The following is an 18,725-nucleotide window of genomic DNA, read 5'->3' as shown; positions in this document are numbered from 1 at the left end:
GTCAGAGAGAGAGAGAGTCAGAGAGAGAGAGTCAGAGAGTCAGAGACAGAGAGAGTCAGAGAGGCCAAGTGTCAGGAAGAAAACATTAATTTTATCGTTGTTCTTGTTCTTTTTTTTTTATACTGTACTTTTCTAAATAAACCTACGTTTCTATGAAAATTGAAGTTTTTGTTTTTTTGCGGCCCACCTAAACTTAAACCTTGTTTATTTGGCCCGTGTTAGCCTTTGAGTTTGACATGCTTGCTGTAAACCCATTGCACTTGTTTGTGAACTCATTAAACCATATGAAATTGCAACATGGGTAGGGATTGCAGACAGTGCTAGCCCAAGTCAGGTCATACCACTCATTAAATGTCTGGTACAGAATCTGGATAAATATAAAGAAGATTCTAGTTATAGATGCCTTGGCATTGTTCAGAACCTCTTTTCTGTGCTTGATGAGGACCCATGGGTTTGACCATATTAAAGCTGAGCAGTACATTTTTGAAATCATGCTTGACCCTCAGTTTAAGTCATACTAGCCTTCTTTCCTACCACCACAATATGTTTTATATGCCTTTACCTGCAGACTTTCTACACATAGTCTGTCCCTGATGGTTCTCAGGTGTGCACAGTGACTGCTCCTCTGTGCTGGCTATTTAACAATTCAGAAGCCAGGTAACACTGCTCTTTGACAAAGTGCTTCACGCACGAAACACATCAGAGTTTTGTTTCTTGCCCTGTTTATGATTTTGCTCCACTGATGCCACGATCACAATACATTTTAAAATTTTCTTGTTGCAGAGCTTGCTCATTTCAGCAATGCGCTGCTCATTTCAGTCTACGGATTCTCTCCTCTACGATTACTCCAAAAGGGTGCACGCACCAAGGAGTCCTACACCAACTCATCGTGAGTACATTCGATTAACAGGCTTGCTTTGCTTATCAGAGTTCATATAACACGGGACACCATCAGACCGACTACATACTGTCTTACCTTCCAGAGCTGGTTAGCCCTTTTCTGTGGGGAAGGGATTTGTTTTCCACCTGTCCTCACCAGCCAGGCAGCTTACCTTTCCCTCCCTGTAGGCACCAGACCCACACTTTTGTTTGTTTATACAGTTTATATTGCGAAGTCATTTGCTGTTGGTGGGCACAGATAAGTCTCCAGAAGATTATGAACTAAATAGTGTTTTGTACATTGGACATTCCTAACAACATTGTTTTGCATAGGCTCAGTAGCACTGTACTGGACTTTACAGTTCTTGTTTCTACATTAAACAATATGAAATCGCAACATGGGTAATGACTGCAGACAGTGTTAGCCTAAATCAGGCCATACCACTCATTAAACGTCTGGTAAAGAAGCTGGATAGGCATAAGGACCATTTAGTTCTAGATGCATAGGCAGGACCACTTTTCTGTGCTTAATGAGGATCTAAGGGTTTAACAATATTTAATATTGTTAATATTGCTAAGCAGTACATTTTGGAAATCATGCTTGACCCTCAATTTAAGCCATACTTGCCTTGTTTCCTACCACCACAATATGTTTTTTTTTTTTTTTAAATCAAATTAATAATTTCCTCATAATCCAAAACCAGAACCCACATCAGACCCCAAACTAAAACCTATATCGTTTTTAGAGGCACAAGCAGAACACCAGTTCAAGTAAGCATCTTTAAGGTAAACATTTAATAATTATTGAATCGCTACCTGCCTAAAATAACTCTATTTAGCTTTCTTGCAAGATTAGAAAAGGCATTACATACCATCTTCCAAGTTATTAAACTGCATAATACAATTATTGCCATTTGAATTATGGTACCGGAACAAATACATCCCTAGGAACAGAGAGGCAAACACAATCTTATTTTGAAAATCTTTTAGATCATACACTTTAGAAGCTTTCTACAAAGTTTGCAAAAGTACAAATGGAATGTCAACAGAGATTTCTTTTAGCAGATGAATGACTGATCAGCTGCAGTGTTTCAAGCTGTTAGCTTTGATTTCACATCCTGAAGGTAGCAGTACAAATCACCATAGTGGCATATAATTGCAAGGAATTGCTTGGTTGAATTTAGAACAGCTAAGCTATTTCCAATTTTCATGTCCTTGATACGTGCTGCATGTAAGGAAAAATAGTAAAACATTATGTTCAACTCTGCTTACATGCTTTGCTTTTAGAATGGTGGATAATAGTAATAATGAATGGTGTAGTTTAGTAAGGATAGGTAAAAGTAAAGTAACTTTATAATACCAAAGCAGGGCTAAATAAAATAAGTTAAGACTGTAATGCCTATCTTTTTCCAATTGGTAATGCCAAAGCAAGACATTGTTCAGCCAATAAGAAGATGCAAGCAAGAGTTATTTTTTTTCTCCTGGCATTTATTAAGGGTAAAAAATCCTGGACATTGAAAAACGGGAATTAAATCTTATCTGAACTTTTAAATATCAAGCCATGCCCTAAATGACAACATATTGATTTATTGTTTCTAACATTTCAATTGCACAGCTTTTTTTGTGTTAGTTGAAGTTTGCCAATGAATTGCTTTTCATCACACCTGGGGCTTAAAACTGTAACAGATGTTAATGTATTGTCACATCAAGTGCAAAGTGATTTTATTGAAACTAGTTGACACATATCTCATTCCATGTACTCCATCACATAAAGCTCTAATTTTGTCACATAATAGCTTAAATATAGTATTTTGCTAAAGTTAACAGGTTATGATGATTTCATAGATCAAATATATTTTTCAAAGTCAAAATGATGGCTCTTGTGGTCTTTAATGTGAAACATGTACTTACAGTATAGCTTAGAGCATTTGTGCTAAAACAATTAATTAGGCAGTTATTTATTATGCACGTCAAAGATTATTTCTCTGAAATCTTAGTTGTAAGTATATAGAATGTACATTATTTGATTTATGGTCCTTTGGACCTATCTGTAAGAGACTCTAGTTTTCAATTAAACATATTCAGCTTCAACTCAAGTGATCTACTGTAGCAGGACTCATTGACCTTATGGAATCTTATCCTGCTCAAAAAAATAACTCATGATGTATCCATATCAGATGAAGTACTGTATGAAAGACCACTGATGGGATTCTCTATCTTGCTTATGGAGTATTCTTTGTCACCATCCCAATGAGTAACTAAGAACTTTTCTGACTCTTTCAGCTTAGTTCTGTTGACATGGGATAATAGACTTGACAGCACATATATACACTGAAGACACATAGGGGGTTACTTACTAAAGTCTCCCAGCTGCAAAACTGAGCAAAGTCTGTGCAAATAATTGCACCAAATTTATCAAAGAAAAAACTCCCATTGCTTTCAGTGGGATTTCTTTTCTTTGATGAATATGGCTGTTTATTGCACTGGTTTTGCCCTACTTTTGCAGCTGTGAGACTTTAGTAAATAGACCCCAGTGGGATAATACAAACAAGAATCAATCCTCTCTGCATTGTGTTCAATGAGCCAGGACTAATGAACAGACAGGAGACATTAAGCTGTAATCCCCATTTAGCAGCTTGTTGCCTGCGTACTTGCAGGACCCCAAGTGGAGTATCACACCTCTGGGCAGGAAAAATTCCCCCAGCAAAGCAGTGGGGGTAAGCACCACAGGGATAAGTAGATGAAGGAGTAATAGAAAAGGGATGCTCTAAGCCAGCGTTTCCCAAATGGTGGGTCGCGACCCGGCACCGGGCCACGGCACCAAAATTGCCGGGTCGCAGCAAGGCTGGCCGCGCGGTGTCTCCCGTCCCCCCCGCTCAAGTAAAAAAAAATGGCGGTGATTCCCCCCGCGCGCTTGTGCAGGGCAAGCAGGGCCCGCTCCCTTGCTCCCCCCCACTCCCTTGCTCACCCCCGCTCCCTTCCTCCCCCCCGATCCCAACGTGGGACGGAGGAGGAAGTACCAGCTCCTCTGCGGCCCGCACGTTACATGGGGCAGGGTGGAAGTACAAGCTCCTACTGCGACCCACTTCCCCCCGCGGCCAGCTTCCCGAGCTCACCTCCCGTGGCACCCCCTCCCGAGCCGACCTCCCGTGTCCCCAATCCCACCTCCCATCCCGTGCAGCAGGGGAAAGCATCCAGCGGCAAGGTAAGTCACCCCACCCAGTCACTGCCTCCCACCCACCCAAGTGTCCCTGGCCCCCTCCCACCCACGTGTCCCTGGCCCCCTCCCTCCCACCCACCCAAGTGTCCCTGGCCCCCGACCTCCCACCCACCCAAGTGTCCCTGGCCCCCTCCCTCCCACCCACCCAAGTGTCCCTGGCCCCCTCCCTCCCACCCAAGTGTCCCTGGCCCCCTCCCTCCCACCCACCCAAGTGTCCCTGGCCCCCTCCCTCCCACCCACCCAAGTGTCCCTGGCCCCCTCCCACCCACCCAAGTGTCCCTGCCCCCCCCTCTCCCACCCAAGTGTCCCTAGCCCCCCCTCCAGTCACTCACATCCGTCGTTGCCTGTAATTCACTGTTTATGTCTGTGTGTGTATAGGAGAGAGCGAGTGTGTGTGTCTGTGTGTGTGTGTATCTGTGTGTATCTATAACAGTGTGTGTGTGTGTCTGTGTGTGAATCAGTGTCTGTGTGTATCAGTGTCAGTGTAAGTGTGTGTGTATCAGTGTCTGTGTGTGTAACAGTGTCTGTGTGTGTATCAGTGTTTGTGTGTGAGTGTGTGTAGCAGTGTCTCTGTGTGTGTAGCAGTGTCTCTGTGTGTGTAGCAGTGTCTCTGTGTGTGTAGCAGTGTCTCTGTGTGTGTAGCAGTGTGTGTGTGTGTAGCAGTGTCTGTGTGGCTGCGTGTGTGTCAGTGGCTGGGTGTGTGTGTCAGTGGCTGCGTGTGTGTGTATCAGTGGCTCTGTGTGTGTGTATCAGTGGCTCTGTGTGTGTGTATCAGCGGCTGTGTGTGTGTCTGTGTGTGTGTGTGTGTGTGTGTGTGTGTGTGTGTGTGTGTGTGTGTGTGTGTGTGTGTGTGTGTGTGTGTGTGTGTGTGTGCGTGTATATCAGTGGCTGTGTGTGTGTCTGTGCAGGCCCTATAGGCCAGTATAGGCGATAAATTTTTTAGTGGGTCACGAAAAAGAAGTTAAAAAATAACCGGGTCACGGAAATGAAAGTTTGGGAAACCCTGCTCTAAGCGGTAAAATACCAGGGTACAGGGGCTTCCCTTCAGATTCCAGAGCAATTTTCTATCCCACCCTCCACAAGGAAAGTTTTTTTGATCATGAAAGTTTTAGATTCGATCCCAAAAGGCCACTTGCAAAGGTAGCAGACCCATTGAAACAGCTATACGGTTGGACCGTGGCAACTGCAGGGCATCAGGCAAGTTGAAAGTGTCACAGGGCTGGGTGCAGTAAAATGGAGAGTAGCTGTGTGGTTTGCCCTCTAGAATCGTGCCCAGCACAAAGTTTAATTAAGTAACGAGCCAATCGCTGGACGTGCATAGTCAAGCTCTATGGCCTGGGAGGTAAAAGTTTGCCACCAACTAAGTTCTTCTATTCTTGCATTTGTTCCCTGTTTTAAATAAGCTGGTCCGACACTCATAGCAATGCAGTTTTTAAAAGCTATATTATGTTTACGTTCTGTTAAATAAAGCTGTGATCTTTTTTATGCGGGTTTGTAACAAGGTGGAGGTAAGTTGTGCCCCTATGCTTCTTACTCAAATGATTGTGCTACAGATTTTAGGGAGCTTCGATCGGTATTTTGTCCTGTCCGTCCTGCATTAAAAAAACCATAAACAACTGCAAGATAAACATGCATGTTCACAATTTTTCTTGCTTTGAAATACTTTGTTCTCCAAAAACAATTTATATGGATGAAATTTGGAAAATGTCACTCCTATATGAAATTTAAATATACTTGACCTCTTGTTTTAGTAATGCATTTTATGATGCAGAATAACCATACAAATATGCTTGGAAGGCATTGCATACTGTTTGGGGCCTTATTCAGGTGACAAATAAGAATGAGTAAGGCTAAGCGATTTAAATGTACCTCTATCAGTTTTCAGCTTACTGTACACAGGCAAGAAACTGAAGGAGCTCCAACAATGACACTAGATTGATAGCTGTTCACCTCTCTTGTCAAAACGGTAACCCTCAATTCTGTACTGTATACTTTATTATGCTTTACATATCATACATGTAATTGTTCTTTTACAAAGTAATAAGAACAACACATAATAATAATAATAATAGCATGTTCTTGTATAGCGCTAGTTTTACAAAGAGCTTTACAGAGACATTTGCAGGCACAGGTCCCTGCCCCATGGAGCTTACAATCTATTTTTTTGGTGCCTGAGGCACAGGGAGATAAAGTGACTTGCCCAAGGTCACAAGGAGCAGACACCGGGAATTGAACCGCTGTTCCCACATCAGAGCCAGTCAGTGTCTTTACTCACTGAGCCCCTCCTTCTCCCTATGCCACATAAATGCCATATAAATGCCATATAAATGCCATATAAATGCCATATGCCATTTAACATTAAGCCATGAAAATATATAATATATATCTTGACTCATTATGCACATACAGTACCACTCCATGAGGAAAAAAAATATTTGACATAATGTATACTTTCACACTTGCAATATTCAGTTTTATGTATTACAGATTCAATATTTGTTTCAATAATATCTTGGTATTATAACAGTATATGGCCATTGAGATTCAATCTTTCCTTATTTACTTTTGATTATCCGTAATAAAAAATGGATAATTGAATTTGTAAGTAATCAAACAAAGTGTGTTAACTGCTGATTTATTCCTTAAAACTAATGGAGCTATTATATATAAATATTGAAGCTCTTGAACACACAGTCGGAGATGGCTAAATCATTTCATGTTGTCCATACACAATTAAAATGATCATACTATAGTTCTAAGTTATAACCAACATATCGCTCTTTTCAGCCTGAGGAACTGGAAAGGGAGAAGAAATGCATGTAAAATGCAATAATTAATTAATGTATTTAAGGAAATAAAATGTAGATATTTTATTAAATTTAAATTCTTTTGAGATTTACCCAAAAAACAAATACTATACTAATGGAAGAGAGTCTGTTATTCAATTTAATAACCCAGCAATCAGAACAGAAACTTATTGGGCTACTTAAGCAGTTTTCAGGTTCCTGGGATATTGGAAAAGTGCACAAACCTTAGAGTAAAAGAGTAATATTTCCTATGTTTTCTAACAAGAGCAGTAGTGGGCTAGCATGGACTGGAGGTATACTGAGGGATGACAAATTAGGAAATGATTGAAAAAAAAGGAAAACAGTAGCTAGCTGGCAGCGGGTTTAGCTCACAATGCTAGAGCTGATCCCCAGGGTAGCAGAGTTGGGGATTTTAATCCTGTTCGCTAACACCAGTCCAGTGATTAGGAGCCTTAAGATTGTCAACATCAATTCTTATTGTCTGCCTTTATATTAAGTGTGGGATGTGACTAATTTAAATATACTTCGCATAGTCATTAGCATATCTCCCAAGGTACCTCAAGTGTGCTCTATTTTCAGCACTGGTATCTCTCCCTCATTTATTTGGAGGGATATCTAGATCCATCCATCCATCCATCCATCCATCCATCCATCCATCCATCCATCCATCCATCCATCCATCCATCCATCCATCCATTCATTCATCCATCCATCCAGTATATCTACACACATATACACATAACGAGAGACACTAGGAAAAAGGAGGTCATCCTCCTCTTTTCAGTTACAGAAAATAAAATCTGAAGAGGATGCATTTAATGACAGATTTGGATGTATCCAGACTGATATTTTCAGCACCCAATGCACCGAAGGATTTTGGTGTGGGGATTAGATTTGACCTAAAAAAAAAATCCAGAAAGATCTGTGAAGGGGATTCAGACCGGTCTGCCCTCCTCACCTTCTCAGAGGTTTGATGGCAATGAAAATGTAGGCATGGCACTCACTAGAACAGTGTCATATCCAGTCAGATGAAGTAATGAACAGCAATCATGACTGCTCCTACTGTACTTCACTAATCTGAATATTTGTAGCACATTTATAGTGACATGAGTATGATCCCTTCAATGAAAATATAGTATTTAACATTTTGACGCTACACTTTAAAAAGATCACAGGTGCCAGACAGGCTTTATGTTCATTACCTATGGTATCCAGGAATGGTTTTTGCATTTTTTTCTGTTCAGGTGGAGGTGTCCTTCAATTCAGACCAAACAAAGCACATTAGTGAGGCACCGGGGCAAATTGCACATCTTTACTACTGTACCTCATTATATCTGAGGATAAATATAGATGATTAGTTTAAATGAAGGCTTCTCATCTTAAATGAGAATAGCATGTGAAGAATTAAATATGCATCTGAACATCATCTGCTGTCAAACACTTGATGATTGTCCATCTACAGTACAATACCCAATGATTCTTATTAGATGAAAATCATTTATAATTGCTGACATAGATTTATTTTTAAATCTCACATTCATTCTAAATAAAGTTTCTAATTTTGATCCTGCAATTTGAGGACTCTTCTTACAAATGATTCTTAATCAGCATCAATTAGAGAAGTTACTTAAGTGATACATTATCTCCCACAAATCTCTAATTTGGAGCTATTTTATACTCATGATTTCTCTGAAAAACTTATGCCTGTGCAGAATTTGACACCATATCATAATCACGAGGAACACACTGAAGCTTATGCATTGCAGGATACTGTGTTACTAGTAAAAATCCTTGATATTATATGTAGGTCAAGTAAAAGAGCTTGACTAATGACTAAGTGAGCCAGTGTTATTACAAAAAATGAACTTGCCTACTGCTGCTGCTGCTGCTGCTGCTATCATTAAACACAATCTCTAATACAAGTCATTAGCAAAACAATCAGAAATACTAATTCAGTATTCATTTAACCGCTTTGATCATACCACAAACTATATTCTGCTATGAAAATAGGATAATTTACTTTGTAAAAAAATAAAAATCCAAAGGACAAGTATATTGAGAATTTCCCGCAAAAAAAACTAAAGCTGGATTAGCGTGCAGTGTAATAAAATAGTTTTGATGATTCACAGTGTATATTCATGACTATTTATGAGCCTTGGATTGGTTTAACTAGTTTACTACCAGAAAGGGCCTGTAGAACTCTAATTTAAGAATATGTAACATACATATCTGTGATATGGGCACATAATACTTATTGCTTTCTATCTATATTGGTGTAAAAATGCCTTATTTTCATCCATTGTACCCCTGATACAGTATTCTCCTGCACATACAGAAAAGTAATCACATGGTTCTAATTTATTTTCTCTCTCATTTGTAGTGGATAATTATAGTTTCAGAAAGCATACTCATGTTTAGAGGAAATATTAGGAAAGGGATAGGTGTGATAAAACTCCGTACTGTATATTACAGGAATTATATCTGGAAAATCTTTGTAATTTAAAAGAAAATTGACCCCCGAAAATAATAGCAGAATTTAGAAAGCCTTATCTTAATAAGATACTGTAGTATAATCATAAACTACAGTAGTGAATGATTAATTAAAGGTTAAATCTAGTCCACATGTACTGTACAGTATATAAGTATGTAATTCTTGTTAAAAGAGGTATACTGTAATGTGTTGTTGGCATTTTTTCCTGTATATGTTTGTAAACAGTGTAACCTGACTTCTATGGTGTTTTAGTGCCCTCATTTCTACAGTGTTTCTCCTTTTCAAGAGAGAGAGGTAATGTGAAAATCAGATTTTCTTATCACTGGGGTGACATACAGTAAACATGATTCAACCCCCCCCCTCAATCCCCCATTGCAAGTACGTAGCTGTTGCAAAATAAATCACCTTGTAATAAATAGCGTTTGCCCATATTTTAAAGTTAATCACCTAGCTTAAAACAACTAAAGATATCATTAACTTTTGTTCCATTTGGATACATGTAGGACTAAACCTTAAAATAGGTGTGGGCACTTTCATTGATGTCTTGGTTTTCTTGGTCTAAAAAAATTCCATGCTATGGTGTTGGTATTAGTTTTGGTTGCAAAAAAAACTGTGCTTTAGTTTTGATTATGGAAAGAATCTAAACAAGCAGGAAAATGATAAATAGCATCATAAAGCATGAGAAACCTCTTAATTACAATCCATATTTCAGAGTAAAATCTTCTCAGGCCAAATTCAACAATTTTGTTCACAATTGTCAGTTTTCACTTCAACTTTCCCATTTACACTCCAAATAAACACCATTTCCTGCTATTACAAATGGTTCCTCATTTAGGAAGACATACTGTACACTTAGGAAGCGACATGTGGACATCCAAGATACTGATCAGGGCAGCACACAAAAGACAATCACTAGTCTATTATGTTTATCATATATTTACTTTTTTTTTGCTATTTAGTCTTTAAAGTGCTATGACTGCAACCCTAGATGGTCATGGACCTGCCAACATCCTGATCATGTGGTTGCGTGTATAATGATCACATGGTCACAACTTGCCCCCTGATAAGAGAGCAACTCTATCTGAGAATCTATGAATATATTGTTGACAAGTACGACTTCTACAAACAGACACCAAACCAGGAAGGCTGGAGGAATTCCATTAGACACAACATACGCATCAATGATTGCTTTATTAGAACACCTCCGCGTCCCAGCAACAGGGGCGGGTTCTGGGCACTGCACGCATTGTGGATGGGTATGTTCGATCATGGCAACTTTTGAAAGGGAAAAAGATTGAACGGACTATAACAGGGACTAATCCCTGATTAAGAAAAACTGCCTCTAAATCCAGCAGGGAGCTGGTTACTTGCTGCCAGGCAATTCACCAGACTCCAGCTTGCTAATTAAGCCTCATGTGAGAAACAGAGAGACATATTCCTCAGCACACAACAGTGCTGACATGAGGAGAAAGTCTTGAATACACAGGAAGACTGTGAATTGATAGCAAGACACAAGGGAACCAGACCTCTTTTCCTGGATGCAGAGGACACAGAAACCTGCCAGAGGCTGGACCCTCAAGCACACTAAGACACCTGGACTCCACTGACCTGAAGGGCCACCTGCTTTAAGATACTGCTGAGACTTTGGGGTGGTAGGATGGAAAGGGGCTTATCCTCCCAGTCTTGTAGAGAGGTACTAGGGGAAGTAAGTCATGCCGAACGGGCCAGGGTTCGGTCGAGCTGCAGACTCAACTACCTCTCAATCCCGGTCAGTGTTTCCCCCAGGTGGCGTTCGCTGATCATCCAGTCTCACACTCCCACAGCATCAGTCCGCACAGCTTGCACATGAGTACTGGATGTTTTGAGATCTTCCTCCTCTGAACAAAAGGTTATTGACACTGCAGTTCAGATGCAGACATAACTGTACAGAACTCGTGACAAACACTAATGCTCTCGACCATCCCCTGGTAGCTCTCATTCCTATGCGGGGAAGTACTTAACTTGAGGGCCCATCATAAAGGATATCGTGGGGACTGCTTGCAGGGAGGCTATGGCATGTTGAGAACCCGCTGGACGGGTGGGTTATCTAGGACTACAGACTGCAGTGCCGACAACCCGGTACAATCAGACACAGAAGCAGATAATGGTCTATACAGGCAGTTTCCACATGGATTGATAATGTAAATATGTAGAAAGAAGACCGAGGCATCATTCCCTGATGAAGCTAATCTAATTAGTGAAACATGTAGGATTGCGGTGTAACAGGTCCAACCGGAGGGCTATCCCAGTATGGAACCAAGATCTTTGAGCATGTGTTCAGAGGAGGAAGTTCTCAAAACATCCAGTACTTTTGTGCAAGCTGCACGGACTGATGCTGTGGGACTGTGAGATTGGAAGATTAACAAACGCCACCTGAGGGAAACATTAACAAGGATTGAGAGGGAGTCGAGTCTGCAGCTCGACCAATCCCTGGAATCCATTCCGCGTGTCTAGAATAGCATTTCTGGTACCCGAGATTACGGAGATTGTACCTGTACCTTGCATAAAACAATATTGAATTTGTGAATAAGATCACTGTATGATTTTAATATATTTTCATTTTGAAATATAATACAGTATTGGTTCTCTTCTATTTTCTTCTCATCTCATTTTTTTTATTTCTTGTCCCTACAGTATTTGTTGGTATTGTATTTGTTACGTTTTGTTTTGTCTGCTTTATGTATTACACCACTGGGTAGCTTAATACTCTGCATTATGACATCATAAATGAACAAATATATAGAATTACAATGTAACATTTTAATAATTTTTAATATTTTATATTTGAATAATATTGCATTTATCTCTGGAAAAAAATACAATGTAGAAAGGATACGACATACAAAAGGAATATTAAAAACTTACCAATTTATGAGGCCAATGTAAGATACTGGGAGGTTAAATGTTTCGGACTACTCTGAAGATTTCCCTGTAAAATAAAAATGTAAAAAAACCATAAGAATCATAAACATTATTAGCGAATTGTGCTATTGTGTCATGAAACAGTTTTAAAAAAGGTTGAACAATACAGAAACAGCTGATGCGTCTACAGTATTATTGTTACTTCTGAGACACAATCAGCATAAAGTGGTCTAATGGCGTAATGGTAAAAAAAGCACAAACAGGTTGGACTAGGTCTTCTTATCAATATGTCTGCTATGTTTATAACTAAAAAAATAAATAATGATCCACAGCTAAAAAATAGAAACAACAAAATCCTTAGCATGAAACACACAGAGAGGATACCATATACACAGAACAGGCTCAACATCAAGGTGCCTTTGGCATTCCTCCTGGGCGCAAAAGAGGCATTTATTGTACATCTTGTTAAACAATGTTAAGCCATTGGCTTAACTGATTTCACTCTCTTGTCACTGCTTTTTCAAAACTCATTAAAGAAAATAATGCATTTCATGGGTAACAGTCATTTCATCAGTGATATAGATTGCTAATGGCACTGTACAACCCTTATATAGAAAGTGGAAACCCAGTAGCAACATATATTTAATGAGGTTTTATAAATTGTATATTTAGCATTTTGACGGGTTCTAAATTTTGTATTTATTGTATTCAGTCTCTCTGTCTCTCTCCAAGTACACATTTAAAGAATTGAAGATTGTGAACAAGTTTGTCCAAAAAAATTATCAACACTCTCTCCCCTTTTATAATAATTTGTTTCCCCTTTTTTTATTTGTTTACAGATAAACACAAATGTAAATACTGCACACAATAGATACACAATTTATAACCAAACATTCGAAATGCAAAGGAAACTGCAATTTATATTGTACAGTATTAATAATCATATAGTATACGGTACATGATATTATGCTTCTGTATCCTACAGTATATAAGGGGAGCACAGTGCTACATGCTATATGTATCCTTGATGAAGAAATTATGATTGGAATACATCACATATTTCATTTTGATTCCAAGATTCATAGCAGCGATTATGAGATGATGACATCACAGATGCCAATGATGGGGCGTAACAAAAGGGAATAATTATTTTGTTCACAAGAGGAACAGTGACAGCACTACAGTAGAACACTGTCGCTATATTATGACCATATAGATTCAGAATTACTAAGTGGTGCAAGACACTTTCTGGTGCCAAAAGATATGGTATGGCCCATTCAATGAATGGGCTGTAAGGTGTTTTCCGGTGCCCCAAGATGTCTTATGGCACAGCATCACTTAGTAAATATTTCTCATCATGTGCTCTATTGTTCTGTAAAGTAAACAATGTGGCAAAATGATTGTTGTATTTTCCTAGTGTTCAGGTTTTGTGAGGAGAACATATGGTTAAGTCTTGTATGGAGACACCTTTGTCACGACTCAGATCCAAGGAGATGAAGGGTAAAAAGATGAATTTATTGATATCAGAATTGTGGGTGACAGCAAACTTTTGCAGGAGATGTTCCACACCACACAAACAAAGCAGTGTTTATCTATAAGCATATGCAATGTAAAAAGTGTCAGGTGACCTTTAAATGCTATTATTACCATATATACAGTCACCCTCCTCTCTTGCATCTTGTCGCTGCTCACATGGTATACTTGTCTTGTTTAACAGAGCTCTGTAGAGCTGGCTATGGGTTCCTATCTGCATGTTATTACCCAGAGTTCCTGGCTGCAGTAGAATCATTTAATGATTAATTATGGGGTAATGCAAGTTTGGGCACATGTCTGAGATATGTAAATGTGCTCTTTAAGTGTTCTTTGTCAGATGAATATACGTTAATCTCTTCACTGCAATTTATGATATGATTACTAATATCATATTAAAATAACAATCTATTTTGAATCACCCACAACCACATTGACTGCCTATAATATTTCTGATTTAAAGTGTTATTGCCTAATGTTGGGCTTTTGGAGAAAAACTTATTTTTTTTTTACATTATGACAACATTTTTATTTACGTTAAAACATAAAATAAATAATCAAATTCAATCATGGGAGGAAATCTGTAAGAATAACGTATAGAATTGGGTTTCATATTTTAGGGTCATGCCCAACCTCTTAACTCTAATTCATAAATATCCCATTGAGTTAATGTACTGAACAGGTTTTAATCAATGTAAAACTGGCATACAGCACCTGTTAGAACAAAACTGTCACCTAGATGGAGCTCTGGCTCTGCATACTGAACAATAACCTTCTTATTCCTTGTATAAAACAAATCTGCATGCTAATGTATATCCACTATTTATACTACAATATATATGTATATACCACTAGAGAGAAACATAAACCAACAATGACGTCTAATAAGTTCAGAAACAATTAATTAAATACAGAGTACACAGTAGAATTATTTTGATTTGGAAGCAGAGTAAATAAGAAATACCTAGTAATATTGTTATTCATTAAATTGTGATAGTGCCGATCGGGGCATAACCACAAAAACACTCCCACTGGAGTCAACTGGAGTTTCCGTGGGATTACGTACCCTGATCAGCACTATCACAGTTTAATTAATAACCCATAATAATATGCAGATGAGGAATAAAGAAATGAACAATGCACTAGCTTGGGAGGTCAAAAGTTTAAACTAATGAAAATCTAAACCCAGTTAAAGAATGGAATACACCTATGAAAACTCAGGCTTTAGATTTCTACAGCATAAACCTTTCTGCTAAAACTGTGAAAATGAACAAAAGGATAGTATACAGTATCAATAGTATACAATCATCATTCACGATCTTTTATGAACCTCTCGGCATGTTGTTATGTAGATTTGACATAGCCTGTTGAAGGGCTGATGCAGGCCCAAATATTGCTGCTTAGTTGATGCATAAGAGAATCTAACTTTTGCAATAATGTTATGTGGTTATATAAAAACAACCATAATAATGTGATTCTTAAAATACAGTGTTTGTTTTAATTGTTGCCCCCTTTCCCTATGCCTAAGGGAGCTACGCGGGCGACAACGTATCCTGTTGCTCACAAGAGGCCTAAGCCTCCGGCACTGGGAGCCTGGGGTGAGCTCTATCTCCTTGCGTGCAGCGCCTCCACCCATGAGGGATCCCAGTGTGGGCGAGATAACCCCTCACAGGACCCAAAACACAGTTAATAATAATACACACACGGATATATATAACGGATCTTTACTGTACACATACAATAACATATACTGAACACATGTAATAATCGTACCTCTGGTGCCAACAGTATATACTCAATGTCCCAAACCCTTGGTGATCCCCCCAAAGTACTGAGGGTGCGGGGGCACTAATATCTCTGGTGTCCTTCCCAGCAAGTTCCACCCAATGTGAGGTACACTGGCGACACACTTTATTCGAGCTTGGCTAGTCCCACGAATTCGGGTATACCCGGGTGTATTGAGGTTTGTGACTGTTTTCTGCCCGAGTGCATTGAGTTATTTTCCAGGCAGGGATTGAAGCATTTTATTCCCGCTGGCTGCAATACTGCACAGTATATATATATATACTGCATTACAATTCATGAATTTATGCCATCTGGCAGACACGCGAAGCATTGCAGCCTATTAAATCCTAATCATTATCATTTAACAGATCAGCCGCCCATCAGCCAGGCATGAACCCAGGCTGGGAAGGCAAATGCAACGGGGCTTGTCAGAGGTGAGGAGCGGCGCATTCCAGGTATCTGCCAGGTACATACCGGGTATTTGCTCTAATAAAGTGTGTCGGTGCAGTAGTGCTACCCCTGTGAACCGTTGGTGCACTTATAGCTTCCTGGGTACTCGTGTACACAGGTGTCACCGTCGAATCAAAGGAACAGTCAGGTCCCACGATGTGGGGCTTCCGACACTATCCCCTCATTCCTTATGAGTCCCGATCCTTCTCGTGAGGCTGGCTCCAGCTGGAGTGTCTCACCTAATGTCTCTGTGGCCTGTCGCCTGGTCCCAGACCACAGCGCTGACCATAGGTCACAGTACAATAATACCACTGTATCACTAATGAGGAAGCATCCCTATCTGGGGTCTTCCCTGCAACACTCCACTGGGGTGACTCAGGGTCTAGCTGGGGCCTACTGCACACTTGCCGCCCTCTGCCCGACTGTGCATGGGACTTGTATTTCTCAATGCCTTTTTCAGGCCACCCAAGATGGCTGCCGCACCACTTGCCACTGTGCATGCGCCCCACCTCTGCAATAGCCACCGCCACACTACCGATCTGCGCGAAGCTCCAGCGGTCTCCGATCATCCAGGCAGCTCCCCCCCGTACCAGAGGTAAAAAGGGAGAACTCGGCTACATATTATTGAGATTTAGTGAGGACACAATCTAGGCACTGTGATCTACAAAATGATTTTAAAGCAGCATTTCCTCTTGCCCAGATTGTTTTAATAAATGTAGCAGCTTCTCCAATTTACAGCAAAGCAATTACCTAAGCTGCCAATCGATCTGTTCTCCCATTCTGATTAATCGATGAAGATGAAGATTCCCAGGGCACACATTAAAACCTTTAAAAAAGGCATAAAGAGTGAAAAAAATGCAGTAAGTATTATCTAATACTACAAAAATGATTTGTTAAAGAAAACCACAAATACTGTAGGATAGTGAATGAAATTCTGCTTTAATTACACAGCATGTCAATATAATTAGGTTATTGAATATTTTTGTGTAGCTATGCTTGATGTCATTTGTGAGTTTATTAGAAATAACATCTTGTTAGTCTTCATTAACAAATACTTTGTAGCCTTTTATGAATACAATTTACATTTTTAAACCACTAAAGTTACAGTATACAGTATATCAATATTATTATTTTTTCTATTCAGTTATTATTCAAGAAGTATACCCCAAATATTTTCACATCATTCATCTGATTCATTGGGCTTTTTAATGCATGTAATTTACAGATTATGAATATTTCTTCAGTGTTGTTCAGTATTGATGAAATGTGTCTATTGTAAGACATTTGCCCATTAAAAGGTCACAATGATATCCCTGAGTGATTGGTCACGCCTTTATAAAAATGAATAATGAAGGCAATGTTCTTGAGTCAATTATCAGTTAAGAAAATGACCATATATCATTTTATCTTATTGAGTCTTTGACACTTAAAATAGATTGTAAGTTCTTCAGGGCATTAACTCATTGTGTTAGCAAATTCTCTTATGAACATTACTATACAAAAATAAATTAATATAACAAATTGAAATCTATACACAGCTTATGCAAGATAGATAGCATGGTTAACAGGCATAAAATAATTGTTGTTCGCACAGAAGTAAATTCAAGCACCCAAACATGTAAAAAAGGGTTAGCACTGGAATGAAAAAAATGAATAGCAGGAACATGATTTTGAAAATCTAAAAACAGTAAACTAAAGTATAGTCCAATTTTAATTGTTCATTATAACTTGTTGCTGTTGTTTGTACTATGTTAGACCTGTATAATTGATCATGGGTGTGCTGATGCCGCGCATGAGAGATCTAACTGGTGACAGTGGGATCGCATTGCTATTGGTTACCTTGTTCCTGAAGGGCTAGACCCAGCAGGTTGCTATAGGGTCCCATGTCTCCTTTGGGGTCCCTGCTGCCACTGCTCCTGTTCAACGTGTATAAAAGACTACTGGGTAATATCATCCGGAAGCATGGTCTGAAATGCCACCAGAATGCTGATGACTGGCATGATGTTTCTCTCCAGTGCAGCCCAGGGACAGCAGTTGCCACACTGATGGCATGTCTAGACGAGGTGGCGGCATGGATGGAGATGAATTGGCTGAAGCTCAATCCTGACAAGACTGAACTAAGGATTATGGATTCGACAAGACGCCTGAGAATGGGACAGTGGATTTGCGATCTGTCCCTAATCAATGGTGTATAGCCGTTGTCTGTGTTCCAGATTTGTAACCCATCCTCTTTAACCATAGTCTCTACATGCATGCCCCAGTTCTTAAGGCTGTTTTTTTTTTAAATATGAGGCTGCTATGGAGCTTGTGTTTACTTCTGTGGTCTATGAACCTAGAGTCACTGGTCCATGACTACTGTATATGACTACGTGGTTGGATGATGAGAAAGCAACCGGGGGGGCTGGCCTTCCCCTTGTTAGCCCGCCCCACCCCTCCCTCCCCAGTGGAGTGTGGAGTGGAGCCTTCTTAAGGCTAGGCTGACGGGCAGCACAGCCTCTTTGCTGCCCGCCAGGCGATTCCCATCACCCATCCCCTTAGGAAGTATAGGCAATCATGTAGTAACTGGCAGCAAATGTGAGCAGTGCCATGGTACTTCCCGTAGGGTGAACATATGTACTCTGTGCTGTGTTAATGTTTCTCTGTTCTGTTGCAGTAGCAAGTT

General features: G+C 39.7%; 1 protein-coding gene across 38 annotated transcripts in view; it reads right to left on the bottom strand.

Moving 5' to 3' along the window:
• PTPRD (protein tyrosine phosphatase receptor type D) overlaps positions 1-18,725 on the bottom strand; it is a 1,925,499-nt gene that overhangs the window by 1,376,355 nt on the left and 530,419 nt on the right. For all 38 annotated transcript variants that reach the window (XM_075596164.1, XM_075596174.1, XM_075596156.1 and 35 more), the window contains exon 3: positions 12,302-12,365. The gene's annotated coding sequence lies outside the window, so the exon portion shown is untranslated. The remainder of the gene's footprint in view (positions 1-12,301; positions 12,366-18,725) is intronic.

Source organism: Ascaphus truei, chromosome 1 (assembly GCF_040206685.1).
Source record: "Ascaphus truei isolate aAscTru1 chromosome 1, aAscTru1.hap1, whole genome shotgun sequence".
Taxonomy (NCBI): Eukaryota; Metazoa; Chordata; class Amphibia; order Anura; family Ascaphidae; genus Ascaphus; species Ascaphus truei.
This window is presented reverse-complemented; position numbering and strand designations above follow the sequence as displayed.